Source organism: Euphorbia lathyris, chromosome 3, assembly GCF_963576675.1.
Source record: "Euphorbia lathyris chromosome 3, ddEupLath1.1, whole genome shotgun sequence".
NCBI lineage: Eukaryota > Viridiplantae > Streptophyta > Magnoliopsida > Malpighiales > Euphorbiaceae > Euphorbia > Euphorbia lathyris.
The window spans coordinates 61643377-61660439 of NC_088912.1; positions in this window are offsets into that span (position 1 = coordinate 61643377).

The following is a 17063-nucleotide window of genomic DNA, read 5'->3' on the forward strand; positions in this document are numbered from 1 at the left end:
GTCACCTCTTGACTAAGCCAGTATCTTGCTGTTTACTCAGCGCCGCTGTTAAAACCTTTTCTCCTAAGAAAAGAAGTCTGCCCTAAATTAAGAAAAAGTTTAAATAGTTCCTAACCCCCCCCCCCCCTTGGAACTATACTTGTAACGTTATAAGGGACCAACAAGTGGTATCAGAGCCTTAAAGCTCACTGTAAAAGGTTTAACAACCTTCAGCTGATCCCCACTATGGGCGAAAACAGTACTCGATTTCTCCCAGGAAACCAAACAACTCAGATATTGCCTGAGGGGCTGTCCATCACTCGGCCTCCCCTATTCTTCGGGTCTAACTATACCTTCTGGAAGAATAGGATGAAAAATTTCATTCAGGCTACAAATATGAGTGCCTGGCTATCTATAGTGCAAGGCCCATTTGTACCTATCGAAGTTGTGGCTGGCCAAACAGTTGTAAAAGCTGAGGCCAAATGGACAGAGGATGATCTCAAGAAGCTTCAAAATCACGCTTCGGCTATTAATATGTTTCACTGTGCGCTCGATGCTGCAGAATATAATAAAATTTCAGGTTGTGAGTCGGCGCAAGAGATCTGGAAGAAGCTGGTACGAAGGAACCAATAAAGTAAAGGAGTCCAAGGTGAACCAGCAGATGAGACTGTACGAGCTGTTCGAGATGAACAATGATGAGGGCATATCTGATATGAATGCAAGGTTTACCAACATCATCAATGAGCTCAAGTGACTTGGAAAGATCTTCACTGAGGAAGAACAAGTCAAAAAGATACTCAGGAGTCTTCCTAAAGACTGGCAAGCAAAGAAGACCGCTGTTGAGGAAGCTCGGGATTTAACCACCTACAAATATGACGAACTCATCGGCTCGTTGCTGACCCATGAGATATCTATGAAAAACTTCGAGGTGAAGGAAAAATCTGAAGACAAGAAGCAGAAGTCTCTTGTCATGAAAGCTGACTCCACTGATGGGAGCTCAACAGATGATGAGGAGATGGCTATGTTCACAAGGAAGATGAAAAGGCTCTTCAGGAAGAATGACAAATATTCTAAGAAGCCTTATAGAAAGTTTGATAAGTATAAAGCTGACTCCAGCGACAACAAATACAAGAAAGACAACTCAAAGCCCATTACATGCTTTGAATGTCATCAAACTGGCCATATAAAGTCAAGCTGCCCCACGTTGAGGAAAGATAAGAAGAACGGAAAAAAGGCAATGGTGGCTACATAGAGCGATAGTGATGAGTCTTCATCAACAGAAGCTGAGGCCACTGAGTCAGCGAAGATATGCTTCATGGCTGACGAACTTGCTGAGCCGTGCGTCTTTGAGCATGCTGACCCCTCCGTTGCATCTGACGATGAGGAGCAATCAAATGAGGTAATATCACTTTCCCAGCTCAGAAACGAAATGGGTAATGCCCTGAGTGATCTCTATACACTTGTCAAAAAGTGTAATAAGAAAATTAGAGCACTCGGTAGGCGCTGTGATGAGGTTGAAGAGGTCAAGCTGAGTGACCTCAGATACCTTCTTCAGGACAACTCAACGTTGCATGATAACATGAAGATCATACATGAGTCTGTCTCTGAAGTCCAATCAGTTTCGAAGAAACTGAGAAAGGACGTCACAACTATCCAGAACCAATTAAAGGTTCCAAATAAAAGAAACATTCCTCTGAGAACTCAGTACCAAGGTACTCAGCAGAGATAGAATCCCCAGCGGAATGTCCAGTGTGACTTCTGTGGGAAGAAAGGTCACACCACAAAGGTGTGCTGGCATGCTCAGCACTGGGGTGCTGACCAGTCAGTGAGACAACCTAAACAGAAGGTCAGCTATGACTTCTGTGGAAAGAATGGCCATACTGTCCATGTATGTCGCCATAAAATAAAATATGATGCTCTACCTGTTGCACCTAACAAGCAAGGACCCAAAAAGAATTGGGTACCTAAAAGTAACTAGTTACAATGCAGGTAAGCCTGAGATGTGCTGAGAAGTCAAAGATGTGGTATATTGACAGCGCATGCTCGAGGCATATGACTGGTGATGAAACTCAGTTCATCACATTTGAGCGTAAACGAGGAGGAAGTGTAAGTTTTGGAGACAACAAAAAGGGTAAGATAGTAGGGTCAGGAACCATCGGAGGTAATCCTACTATTGAGTCAGTCTCCCTAGTCAGCGGACTCAAATATAACTTACTCAGCGTAGCTCAGCTATGTGACAATGGGAGAAAAGTTATATTTGATGCTACTGGATGTAAAATATACGAGGGTGAATCAAATGAGTTAATTTTAACTGCCCCTCACATAGATAATGTCTTTATGCTAGACTTAGAGAAAAAGTTTTCAAAAACTGTATGCTTAGTATCAAAGGAAGAAAATTCCTGGCTATGGCACAGGAGACTTGGTCATGTAAGCATGGACCTCCTGGCCAAATTAGCAAGAAAGCAATTGGTTGAGGGACTGCCTGAACTTAAATTTGAAAAAGATCAATTATGCCACGCTTGCCAAGCTGGAAAACAAACCAAACAATCTTTTCACAGCAAAAACACTGTCTCAACTAAGCGTCTGTTAGAGTTACTACACTTGGATCTCTTCAGTCCAGTCCAGCCGCTGAGTCTGGGTGGAAGAAGATTTTCCTTGGTCATTGTAGATGACTTCTCTCGGTACACTTGGGTCATCTTGCTGAGTAGCAAGGATGAGACCTTTGAGACATTTTCAAATTTGGTTAGAAAAATTGAAAATTATAAAGACCTAAAATTGGCTCACATCCGAAGTGATAATGGTGGAGAATTCAAAAACCAAAAGTTTGTTGAATTCTGTGAAGCCAGCGGCATTGACCACAATTTTTCTGCTCCTAGAACACCTCAACAAAATGGGGTTGTTGAAAGGAAGAACAGAACTCTGGTTGAAATAGCCAGGACAATGCTGGATGAGCATAGGCTTCCAAAGTTTTTTTGGGGAGAGGCTGTTAACACAGCCTGCTATATTCTTAATAGGGCTCTAGTTAGACCTATATTAAAGAAAACCCCCTATGAACTTTGGAAAGGACGAAAGCCCAACATTGGATACTTTCGTGCCTTTGGCTGTAAATGTTTTATTTTGAATACCAAAGATAGCTTAGGAAAGTTTGACTCAAAAGCTGATGAGGCTATCTTTTTAGGCTACTCAACAAACAGCAAAGCATACAGAGTTTTCAATAAACGAACTCAAATTTTAGAAGAGTCAGTACATGTTGAGTTCAATGAGACTAACCCTGCAGGTAGATACCAGCCACTGACCGAGGATGATCCACACTCAGTAACCGCTGACCAAGAACCAGCTGCTGAGTCATTCACTAAAAGGCTGACCAAGAGTAAGAGTGAACCTAAGATTACTTTCACTGACCAGTCTACTTCTGCAGAGATTGTTGAAACACAGACAGCACAAGACATAAATCTACCTAAAGAGATAAGGATTCCAAGAGGGCACTCAGAGAGTGCAATTCTTGATTCTTCTGGGAATACCCTGATGACGAGGAATTAACTCAGGAGGTACCTCAGCAATGTAGCCTTCGTCTCAGTTCAGGAACCTAAGAACTTTGCTGATGCTAAGGAAGATGAATTCTGGATGAGCGCAATGCAAGAGGAACTCGACCAATTCAGGAGAAACGATGTATGGGAGCTAGTGCCACATCCAAGGAGTCAGAAGACCATTGGAACAAGATGGGTCTTCCGCAACAAACTGGATGAGCAAGGAAATGTAGTCAGGAACAAAGCAAGGCTTGTAGCTCAGGGCTATAGTCAGCAAGAAGGTATTGACTACGATGAGACCTTTGCCCCAGTGGCAAGGCTAGAAGCTATTAGGATCTTATGTGCATATGCATCTTACATGAACTTTAAATTATTCCAAATGGATGTTAAGAGTGCATTTCTTAATGGAGTTATAAACGAGGAAGTTTATGTTAATCAACCTCCAGGGTTTGAGGATCCAAAATTCCCAAACCACGTTTATAAACTCAAAAAGGCTCTGTACGGCCTCAAGCAAGCACCACGTGCTTGGTATGAGAGGCTGAACTTAAATTTGAAAAAGATCAATTATGCCACGCTTGCCAAGCTGGAAAACAAACCAAACAATCTTTTCACAGCAAAAACACTGTCTCAACTAAGCGTTTGTTAGAGTTACTACACTTGGATCTCTTCGGTCCAGTCTAGTCGCTGAGTCTGGGTGGAAGAAGATTTTCATTGGTCATTGTAGATGACTTCTCTCGGTACACTTGGGTCATCTTGCTGAGTAGCAAGGATGAGACCTTTGAGACATTTTCAAATTTGGTTAGAAAAATTGAAAATTATAAAGACCTAAAATTGGCTCACATCCGAAGTGATAATGGTGGAGAATTCAAAAACCAAAAGTTTGTTGAATTCTGTGAAGCCAGCGGCATTGACCACAATTTTTCTGCTCCTAGAACACCTCAACAAAATGGGGTTGTTGAAAGGAAGAACAGAACTCTGGTTGAAATAGCCAGGACAATGCTGGATGAGCATAGGCTTCCAAAGTTTTTTTGGGGAGAGGCTGTTAACACAGCGTGCTATATTCTTAATAGGGCTCTAGTTAGACCTATATTCAAGAAAACCCCCTATGAACTTTGGAAAGGACGAAAGCCCAACATTGGATACTTTTGTGCCTTTGGCTGTAAATGTTTTATTTTGAATACCAAAGATAGCTTAGGAAAGTTTGACTCAAAAGCTGATGAGGCTATCTATTTAGGCTACTCAACAAACAGCAAAGCATACAGAGTTTTCAATAAACGAACTCAAATTTTAGAAGAGTCAGTACATGTTGAGTTCGATGAGACTAACCCTGCAGGTAGATACCAGCCACTGACCGAGGATGATCCACACTCAGTAACCGCTGACCAAGAACCAGCTGCTGAGTCATTCACTAAAAGGCTGACCAAGAGTAAGAGTGAACCTAAGATTACTTTCACTGACCAGTCTACTTCTGCAGAGATTGTTGAAACACAGACAGCACAAGACATAAATCTACCTAAAGAGATAAGGATTCCAAGAGGGCACTCAGAGAGTGCAATCCTTGATTCTGCTGGGAATACCCTGATGATGAGGAATCAACTCAGGAGGTACCTCAGCAATGTAGCCTTCGTCTCAGTTCAGGAACCTAAGAACTTCGCTGATGCTGAGGAAGATGAATTCTGGATGAGCGCAATGCAAGAGGAACTCGACCAATTCAGGAGAAATGATGTATGGGAGCTAGTGCCACATCCAAGGAGTCAGAAGACCATTGGAACAAGATGGGTCTTCCGCAACAAACTGGATGAGCAAGGAAATGTAGTCAGGAACAAAGCAAGGCTTGTAGCTCAGGGCTACAGTCAGCAAGAAGGTATTGACTACGATGAGACCTTTGCCCCAGTGGCAAGGCTAGAAGCTATTAGGATCTTATGTGCATATGCATCTTACATGAACTTTAAATTATTCCAAATGGATGTTAAGAGTGCATTTCTTAATGGAGTTATAAACGAGGAAGTTTATGTTAATCAACCTCCAGGGTTTGAGGATCCAAAATTCCCAAACCACGTTTATAAACTCAAAAAGGCTCTGTACGGCCTCAAGCAAGAACCACGTGCTTGGTATGAGAGGCTGGCCAGTTTCCTGCTGACTAGAAATTACGTCAGGGGCAAAGCTGATACAACCTTATTCATTAAGAGAAAGGGTAAAGATACCCTGCTGGCTCAAATTTATGTTGATGATATAATATTTGGTGCAACTAACGAATCAATGTGCAAGGAATTTAGCAAACAAATGCAGACTGAGTTTGAAATGTCAATGATGGGAGAACTCAACTTCTTCCTCGGACTTCAAATAAAACAAGGAAAGAATGGCATCTTCATCAGTCAAGCTAAATATGCCAAGGAGATATTAAAGAAATATGACTTGGAAAATTGCAAGCCAATATCCACTCCTATGGGCACTGACAATGTCCTCTGCGCTGACGAGAATGGTAAGTCAGTAGACAGCAAATTGTATCGAGGTATGATAGGCTCTCTACTTTACTTAACAGCCAGTAGACCGGACATTCAGTTCTCAGTATGCTACTGTGCTAGATATCAATCTAACCCTAAGGAATCTCATTACATAGCTGTAAAAAGAATCCTTAGATACTTGCAAAGCTCAGTGAACGCAGGTTTATGGTATCCCCACACACATGGCTTTACACTCGTTGGATACACTGACGCTGACTATGGTCGAGACAAGCTAGAACGGAAAAGCACCTCTGGAGGATGTCATTGCTTAGGAAGCTATCTTGTATCTTGGTTCAGCAAGAAGCAGGCGTCAGTAGCCTTGTCTACCACTGAAGCTGAGTACATTGCTGCTGGTCATTGTGTTGCTCAAGTCCTATGGATTAAGCAACAGCTTGAAGACTATGGTGTTCAAACAAAGACAATTGAGGTCAAGTGCCACAACAAAAGCGCAATTGATCTATCAAAGAACCCAATTCAACACAGCAGAATGAAGCATGTCAGCATAAGGCATCACTTCATTAGAGACCATGTACTCAAAGGTGAGATAAAGCTGACCTACGTCCCAACGGATGAGCAGCTTGCGGATATCTTCACAAAGCTACTGGCTCGTGAACAGTGCAGCATACTGAGAGAAGCCATTGGTATATTTAATCCTCTTCAGTAAATTCCCGTTCAAAAATGTAAATTTATGCTGAGTGAATTACTATGCTGAATGATCTATGCAAATGCATGCTGAGTGATTGATTATGCTGAGTACTTAACACAAGATACACATCAATACTGAGTCAATATGCACACCGAGTAGTAATCTTAAACTGATAAATCATCCTTTCATATACTACTGACCACTCAGAATCCAAAATGCTTAGTATTCGAAACACTGAGTGTTAGATCCGTTGCACTTAATGCTTAAGCACGCGAACAGCCACCTAGGATGACGTACGCGCTGAATGTGTCATAAATGCCAAGATCTTTGTCGGTTGACAATCCCAAGGCAAAACTGACACATGGATTCGATAAGATCCACACTTCACCGCTATAAATAATGGGTAAATCCCATTCTTTATTTTCTTTACATCTACCGAATTCTAAGGCAAAAGCTTTCTCTCTAAAAACTCTCAAAGCTTCCCAAACCTATTCTGAAACTATGACTCAAGTTTCTGTCAACATCTCCGGTGCCGGTCACCCTAAGACCAGCTCCGATGAACACTCCAGGCAAACTTCTGTGCCTAAAACTACCAAGGTCACTACGCCGAGTAAAGGAAAAACTGGGCAACCTACCTCCTCCAAAGGAAAACTGACCAAAATCAGAACCTACACCAAGGTTTTTTATAACATTAGCGAATGGAAGGTGGACTTCTCACGACGGGTCTCTGAGAACTTCGTGACTTCTGAGCAACCCTTCTGCGAATGGATATCGCAAAATGGATGGACCGAGCTGTTCTCCATTAGGGATCACACCTATCCTGACCTAGTAAGGGAATTCTACAAGAACCCCCAAGTCGCTGATGATAACTAGGACTGTCTGGCAACAGTAGTAAGGGGGAAAACGATTTTCATCAATCCCACCTATTTGGCGAATTTGCTGAAGTTGAAAAATGAAGGAGCAAAGCTGAGAAGATCTGGAGATCATGAAGGTACTAGGTACGAAGTCACCTTCTGTAAACCTGAAGGCCACTCAGGAGAAGTCTCCAGTTCCTCTATGGGTCAGCACCAAAAGATGGCTCACTATCTGCTGAGTTACTTCATCTACCCCAAGATCAACTGCACCACCTCAGCAACGAACTTCGACCAATGCTTCATATGGCATATGCTGACATATAAGCCGATCAACATGCCAGTATTCCTCATTGCTGGATTCCTAAGGAGTACCGGAACTCTAAGGCTGGGATCGCTTATCACCAAGATCCTCATTGATCATCAAATAGACCTAACTGATGAAGTTAAAGCTAGAGGATCTGAAATCACAAAAGCTTCGCTGAGGGCTTTGAAGTTCAATCAGCCTCTGAAGAAAGGAAAAACTGCTGGTGGTGGTGAACAACAAGCTGAGGAAACAGCTGCCCTGAAGAAAGGGAGAAGAACTATGGCTCCAGCTGCCCGCAAGAGGAAAGCTGTTGAGACCCCTTCAAAGAAGGCTGAGCCTAAGGCAAAGAAGCCTAAGTCTGTTGCTGAACCAGGTCAGGAGAGACTTAAGTTAGCTGATAAAAGAAGCAGGCAAGATGAGCCTGAAACTGAGGACAGAACAGATGCTGATGTGCAGCCTCAAAAGAAGCAGAAGTCTTCTTCACTGACTCCAATTGACGCAATCCCTACTGACGTCATTATTCCTAGTGACTCTCACTACACACAGTCTCTAGGAACTGTAGCTGAGCATCAAGAAGACGAGGTGCATCTGGACGATCAGTTCATTGCACAAGTTGAGGAAGAGTTAGATGGTGACAGTTCAGAAGATGATGAAGAAGAAGAGGACAGCGGTCAGGATGATGCTGGGGATAATGAGGAGACAACCAGTGAGGTTGAGGCTGAGCAAGCCAATACTGAGTTGGCTGCTGGAGAAGAACAAGAACATGACCAACACAATGTTGATCAAGTCCAAGAACAAGCTGACCAGCTTAATGCTGATCGAGAAGCTGATCAAGAAGCTGATCAAGAAGAAACTTCTCCATCTCACTCAGGAGAGTCTATCCAAGCTGACACTCCTCCTCCTCGAAAAAGAAGATTGGTCAAGGAAAGTCAGAAGACAGTCAGTGACATTCATGTTCAACCACCAACCCTTCCTGACTTTGTTATTCAGAAGCCAACCCAAGACCCTTCTAAACTCAAGCTGAAATTTTTCAAAAGACAACCAACTTCTACTACATCGGCTTCCATTGAAAAGCAAGCCTCTGTTTCTTCACCAAAGGAACACGCCGAATTGAATGCTTCTGCAAACTCAACAAGTCAAGTTGAGCCGATTCCTATCAATGCTGTTACCACAAGCATTACACTGACTCAGGACATTCCTGCTCTAGTCAGCACTGACAGCATTCGAATTACCTCTTCTCCACTCAACATATCTGCCGATCAATCAGTTCTACCAGAACCTCAAGTGCAGATTGGAACCACACTTCCAGTCACTGACCATGTCATTCCTCTAACTCCTCTTCCAACCGGTCATACTGATGTCACTGGACAAATTAATAAAGGCTCTCGAACCTACTTAAATGCCATTGAGTCTGGCAAAAGAATAATCGACTCAGTGCAAGCATTGATCAATGACCTTCAATAAACTACTCCTCCTGCTGCTGGGTCTTCCACTATTGAGACAACTCAGCTTTCCCAAGTCACTTAGCTTCTCAATGAAGTTAAGGGATTCAAGGATTTTTTGAATGTCATCATTACCTTTCAAGCACAGCAAGCTAAGCAGGATTCCATTGCAAAGCTGGCTGAGATCCAGCTGACAACAGTTCAACATCTCAATGCTCTTCACGAACAAGTTCAGACTTTGTCAGCTGCGAACACACGCTATGCTACTTCTGATGAAGTTAAAATGCTCTTTGCACAGCTTCACACCGAGCAAATCAAAACCAACGAGCAAATGGTCTCCTATTCTCAGTGCTCAGTGGAGCAAATTGGCGAGGCCATTCAATTGCTGAATCTGAACAAGCAAGAGATGGATACTGACGCTATGAAGCAAAATGAAATGTTGTCTATCACCAGGCAAACCTTCAACCACATACGTCACAGCAATGTTCAGCGTCAATACTATGACACCTACTTACTCAAAACATTCCATCAAGTCATTGCTGGTCTGACCGATGCACTTACATGGATAGGCAAATCTTCAGCCTTCACAGTCAGCATGATCAGCGCTGCTGAGCTTAAAATACCTACCGAGGTCTCAGATAATGGAGTGGCTATTTTTGATGGTGTCAATGAAAGCACCGATAGACTTAAAGCGCTGTCCACAGAACTAACCAGAGCTGTCTTAACAGACACCTTTAGGATTCCTCCTCCCGATGCTGACAAAACGGGGGAGAAAGAACAAGCGAGAACACAGCATGAGACTAGTCAGTCCAAACAGAAGAGAAAGAAATAGATATAGGCTAGCTCTGTATAGGCTAAGTATGTAGTCTCTATGCCTGTCTTGAACTTTTGTTTGTAAATGCTGACTACCTATATATTAAATATCAATACTTGCATCTTCTGTTCAAATTCTGAGTTATGAATTGTTTTTTATACGATGTTGTGTATTATGTCATTATGTATCTTCAATTAAATCAGCTATGTTTAAAGGCTTATAAAATTTATTGATTGAACCCAATGCTGATAGCATGTTTGACATTGACTTATATGTAGTCTTATAAAACTCATTGAACAACAAATTACTCAGCGCCCTCTGAATGTTAAAACCTTCCGCTTAACACTGAGTAAAATAGAATATGTTCCATGAGCTGACCTATATCTGAAAACTGACCTTAGACTTACTCGATTAAAACCTTTAAATGTTTAGAGTAAAACTAAGTCAGTAGCTCAACCCTTACGGGGGAGTTTGCTAAGTTATACTAGGTCAACTATCATGGGGGAGCTCAACACTAAGTTCCTCGCTGAATAGTTTTGCCAACATCAAAATGGGGGAGTTTGTTGAAACACCTTTCCACATAATTTTGATTTGACAAAATTGTTTAAGTATAATTAAAAAACATATTCTAAACACACTAAGTTTAAATGCTTTGATTTATTCTACTAATGTGTTTGTTCAATGTTGAGTTAAATTGCTTATAAGACATAAGGATTAAAAGGCCCAAGCCCAAATACAAGAGTCAAAGCCCAAGTCAAATGGTTCAAGACAACTCGGCCCGCGTTTGTCAAAACGTTGTCATTATGGATAAAACGCAACTCAGCGGAAGAAGGATCTAGAAGACCTTCAGGGAACAACTTCAGAACGAAGCTGCTGAGTTGATTCGACAAAGCGTACAAGACAGCAGCTAGCTAAGGAAAACTTCCAGACAAAGTGTTTCCACTTTGGGTAAAGTTCAGACGACACAGTATGCTGTCCAGTTGACTTTACCATAAAAGGAAAGACATTCTGTCGAGCTGACCAAAAGCTGACCGAGGACAGAAGATACTCAAATCTGATTGGCCGAGAGCTCTGAGCAAGTCAGGATGACAATGACAGGAAGCCGTTTCCCTCCAACGGTTATTTCGAAATTCGAAATGACCGATGCCTCAAGACGTCTCTATAAATAGTGCCATCAGAAGCTTCATTACATACAGAACTTGATCAAGCCATTACGCTGACCAAATTTCTACGCAAGTTCTGCAAGCAAGAAGCAAAGCAATCTTACACTAAATTTCATATCTTTTGTGTAAAAGTCTAGAGTGATTATTCAATCATCTAAGGTGTCTTAGCAATCATTGTTTAGGACAAACACTTATCATTTCTAGAGATTAGAAAGGAGAGGCTGAGTACTCGGTTATAGTACTCAGCGAGAGATTAGGATTGAGTAGAGGTATAGAGGAAGGTACTCTTGTTATACTCAGTTGCTAAGATTGTAAAAGGTTTGAGGCTCTACCTTTAAAGAGCTCAGTAGAGGATTCGAAATCTCAGAACGTGTTCCGGGGACAGGACGTAGGCTTAGAAGCCGAACCTGGATAAATCTGCTGAGTAACGTATTTCTTACCTTGAACTCCTTATATATATTGCTTGCTTAAATAACCAAAAACTGACCAAGTAAAGAGGTCAAGCTGAGTTGTGCGCATTGAGCATCTGAGCTCAGGAATAGACTCTAAGTGCTATCTCTTGACTCAAGTTAAGAAACTGACCTAGTCACCTGTTGACTAAGCCAGTATCTTGCTGTTTACTCAGCGCCGCTGTTAAAACCTTTTCTCCTAAGAAAAGAAGTCTGCCCTAAATTAAGAAAAAGTTTAAATAGTTCCTAACCCCCCCCCCTTGGAACTATACTTGTAACGTTATAAGGGACCAACAAACACCTCCAAAAGTGAAGTACTAATGTGGATAGAGAACAGCCAGCATAAGCGGAGCATTTCATACCCCGAACCAAAGGGAGGGGAGTATACCAACACGGGGAAAAACCCCAAAAATTATTGCAAATTGAGAGGCTTATTGAGAGAGGAAAGCTGGACAGGTTCGTCCAGAATGACAGAAGGGGAGATGGTGATAAATCCAGAGACGAGCCAAGGAAAAAGGCTAAAGGGGTCATTAATGTCATAGCTGGCAGACCAGGATATCAGCCGATGATAAAGAAAGCAAAGACCACTACTTTGGATAGGGCATCACTCAACCTCCCCTTCGCGGATGTCGGTCCGGATATCTCTCCACATGCAGATGCCGTTGTCATTACTATGATGGTAGAGGACTGGGAAATGAAGAGAGTAATGGTAGACACCGGCAGTTCTTGTAATGTCATCACCAGGGGTGCGTTCGCCAAACTCAAGGTTGACCCTATTCAAATTGAGACTACCATTGTAGATATTCTGGGAGTGACGGGTCACACGGTACAGACAAAGGGCCAGGTAATGCTGGAATGCGAATTTGCTGATGATGACCAAGTATGGATGGGAGATCTGGAGTTCTCCATTATGGATGGTCAACTGGCGTACAACATTATCTTAGGGCGGCCTTTCATCTCTGAAGCGGCAGCTCTTATATCAATTCGCCATTTGACGATGTACATCCCGACTGCCAAGAGAGGTGTGATGGACAAAGGAAACCAAAAGGTTGCCCAGGAGACATATTCGGTATCACTGTCGATTCGCCCGCAGTCTAAAGAGGATGATGAGGAAGAACTCGTAACAACAGCACTTGGTGACACAGAAATGTTTCTTATGGCGAAAGGCAAGAGGGTACGAATCGCCAGGGGGTTAAAAGAAGAGGTCAAGAAGGACATTATAAAGGTTCTTCTAGAATTCGAGGGTGTGTTTGCATGGAACGATGAGATCCTCACGGGAATCAGTCCAGATGTGATCACCCATAAACTCAATATCGCAGAAGATGCAGTTCCTGTAGCACAAAAACGAAGGAATCATGGTCCCGAGAGGCAGAAAGTGATTGAGGAAGAGGTTTCTAAACTGAAGAAGGCGGACGCCATTGAAGAAGTTATCTATACACAGTGGCTGGCAAATATGGTCCTAGTTAAGAAAGCTGGTGGGTCACACCGCATGTGTATCGACTTCACGGATCTCAATAAGGCTTGTCCAAAAGACAATTACCGCCTGCCTTGTATTGATATCCTAGTTGATGGAACCGTTGGACACGCAATGTATTTCTTCATGGATGTAAAGTCTAGCTACCACCAGATTCCGATGGAGCCATATGACAGAATTAAAACATCCTTCATAACACATCAGGCGACCTATTGCTTTAAGGTCATGCCCTTTGGACTCAAAAATACCGGAGCTACATACCAGCGAATGATGAACAAAATATTCGAGGAGAGCAAAGGTAACAACTTCTCAATCTATGTAGATGACATGATCATTAAAAGAACCACCGTAGAAAGGCATGCAGAAGACATAAGAGAAGTCTTAGGTGTCCTACGTCACCATAACATCAAACTGAATCCGGAGAAGTGCACGTTCGGGGCAACTTATGGCAAATTTCTGGGATACATGATCAACCAAAAGGGAGTAGGTCCCAACCCGGATAAAATCAAAGGGGTGCTAAAATGTCAGAGAAGTGCAACGCCTCAATGGGCGAATCGTAGCACTGGGTAGATTCATCTCCTGCTCTGCTCGTAGATGCCAACCTTTTTATGAAGCGATCAAAAAACAAAAAGGTTTCGAGTGGAATGAGGATTGCAAGCAGGCCTTTGAAGGGATCAAATGCTTCCTATCTGAACCGCCCCTAATGAGCAGACCTATGGAAGGTGAGAATCTATACATGTACGTTTCTGTTACTGATAAAGCAGTCTGCACGGTCATGATCAGGGAAGAAGCTGGTCAACAATATCCAGTCTATTATGTGAGCAAAGTCTTAAAAGATGCAGAAACTTGGTATTCTCGATTAGATAAAATGGCACTGGCAGTGGTAACCACTTCAATCCTCCTAATGCCTTATTTCCAGGCCCACACAGTCGTTGTTCGCACCAGTATACCTATGAGGAAGGTGTTACAAAAGCCGGAAACTTCCAAGAGGCTAATGGAGTGGGCAATTCGCCTGGGCGAGTTTGATGTTCGATATGAAGGCAGATCCGCCTTAAAGAGTCAAGTCTTGGCAGACTTTGTGAACGAATTCACTGAAGAGGGCATAAACCTTCCAAAGCCAGAAGTAGAAGAGTGGATGATGTACACTAATGGCGCCTCTTCGGCTGAAGGTTCGAGAATCGGTGTGGTAATCAAGGGACCTCACTACATCAAGCTGCATTATGCCGCAAAGTTAGACTTCCCTGCAACTAATAATGTCGCGGAGTATGAAGCCTTGATATTGGGGTTGCGCCTGTTGAAGGAGATCATGCCAGAACGAGTTGTGATCTATAGTGACTCTAAGTTAATGTTTAATCAGGTGACTAAGAACTTTGATGTAAAAGACGAAACTTTGGTCAAGCACGTCGAGGAGGTTAAGAAGCTATTGAACCATTTAGAGTCTAAAGAGACCAAGTGGGAGTTAGTTCACGTATTACGAGGATCAAACATAGAAGCGGATCACCTGGCTAAGCTAGCCTTAAGCAAGGATCAGTGGATGGATCTCCAATGTCCATTTGAGATAAGAAACAGGCCGGCATTCGCCCCAGAGGAGATAGCTCTTCTTTCATCTGCTATGGGAGATTGGAGATCGCCGATCTAGTAGTATCTCTCCATCGGATCTTTGCCTCAAGACAAAGAAGAGGCTAAACGGACGGTGAGGAAGGCTGCATACTTCTCCATAATGAACGATCAACTGTACAGAAAATCTTTTGGTCACCCCTGGTTGAAGTGCATAAGGACAGAGGAGGGACAACAGATCCTCAAAGAATTGCATGCAGGTACTTGTGGAGCTCACGAGGCATCCGCCTCGATCTTGAAAAAGTCCAGATTGGTAGGGTTTTACTGGCCCACTGCGGAACTTGATTCCCAAAAACTGGTGGAGTCCTGTCATAATTGTCAAATCCATGCAAACGAGTCTCACACAGCTAAGCACCTACAAAAGCCCATTGTGGAAGGACGACCCTTTGCCACATGGGGATCGACATTGTTGGCCCATTCCCCCCTATCAAGAGACAAAGGAAATATGTTGTGGTAGTTGTGGATCACTTTACGAAATGGGTTGAGGCCGAAGCTGTCTCCTCCATAAATGCCGAGCGGATGATCGAGTTTGTCAGAGACAATATAGTCGGAAGATTCGGAGTTCCCCACACGATTATTATTGACAACGGGACGCAGTTCAATTGTGGAGGGTTCAGAGCATTCTACGAAAGGCAAGGCATTCAAAACAGATTCGCCTCCATGTACTATCCCCAATCTAACGGGATGACCGAGGTAACAAATCGAACGATTGTAAAAGGCATAAAAAAGAGACTGGGTGAGCATGATAAAAAGTGGGCGGATCACCTCATGAATGTCTTATGGGCATATAGAACCACTCCTCGGACCACAACTGGCGAGTCACCATTGGCCCTCACTTATGGTGCAGAAGTTGTGATCCCCATCGAGATCCAAGTCCCTAGTGACAGAGTCCTGTTTTATTGTGAGGCCAGGAATGACCAACGATTAAAGAAGAGTCTGGACCAATTGGAAACAATGAGGGAGAGGGCGTATATACGAATGGCCGCCTATAAGCAGAGGATTGCAGCCTATCACGACAAAAACGCAAAGCTTGTGGATCTGAAAAAAGGGGACCTAGTACTCCGAAAGGCGGATAAAATTCAGTCCTTGGAAGGCAAAGGAAAATTGGGAATCACCTGGATGGGGCCATACAAAATAGTCACCAAAATTGGCTCGGCCACTTTCAAAATACAAGATATGGAGGGAAACACATTGCCACGCACGTGGAACATTCAGAACCTCCGCAAATATTTCGCCAGGGAATAGAATGTAATCAAGGTCTTGAGTACTCTTTTTCCTTTAGTAAGTTTTTATCCCAAGAGGTTTTTCTTATTAAAGGTTTTAATGATGCTCACATATAAGACCCGCTTGTTGTAATAAGGCGCATCGCCATTCAATAAAAAGCAATTCTTATCTTGTCAATTCTTTTTTAAGTATTTTCTTGTAGCAATATAAATATTCCAGATTCAAAAAAAAGGGGGAGGCAACAAACGCATTCCCACAAGTAGGATAATGCTATCATGGCATAACTAATTTCTCCTCAAATATAGGAGAACAATCTCAGCGGCGGATCAATCTACCTCAAAGATAGGAAACAAATTGATCCCCGTCAGAGATAGAGTTAAAACATTTCTCAGACGTGAGATCTTTACACTCTCACACACACTTCCTAAAGAAGAGTCCAAAGTCCTAGTGGCGGATCGATTCACCTCAAAGATAGGAAGCCAATCGATCGCCTAAGGCAGCTTAACTTCCTCTAAAGGAATAAAAGCTCTTAGCCTTCACAAAGGCTCACACTCCGAGGTATGGCTGGCCACCTACCTCAAACCAATCTGATAATATGGTGATATTATCCCAAGGATCAAAAGAGATATTTGCCTAAGAACGCCACTTGTTGGTCACCTGATACGGGAATACCACGACGTATTGAAACAAAGAGATCCGACGGGCGGATCACCAAGGACTCACCAAAAGAGACCCGCGGGCGAACCTGTGAGGCGAATCTCCATAAACACTCAATCCGCCATTAAGAACGGCTGGGCCGATCCGGCGATAAAGTCCATTAATGAGCTATCAATTAGCTAACCGCCAACTTAAAGGTAACCTGTAACCGCCATTAATGGGACATTAATGAAGACTTTCTAGTTACTGGAAGTTACAACTTCGTGACTATATATAGCCTATGTCTCAGGCTATCAAGGTACACATTCACTTACCCTTTGTCAATTCAGTTTGCTCTCTTGTTCTTCCTTACTGACTTTGGCATCGGAGCTTCCCCCCGTTGAACCCAACGACGCCCCCACAGAGACGA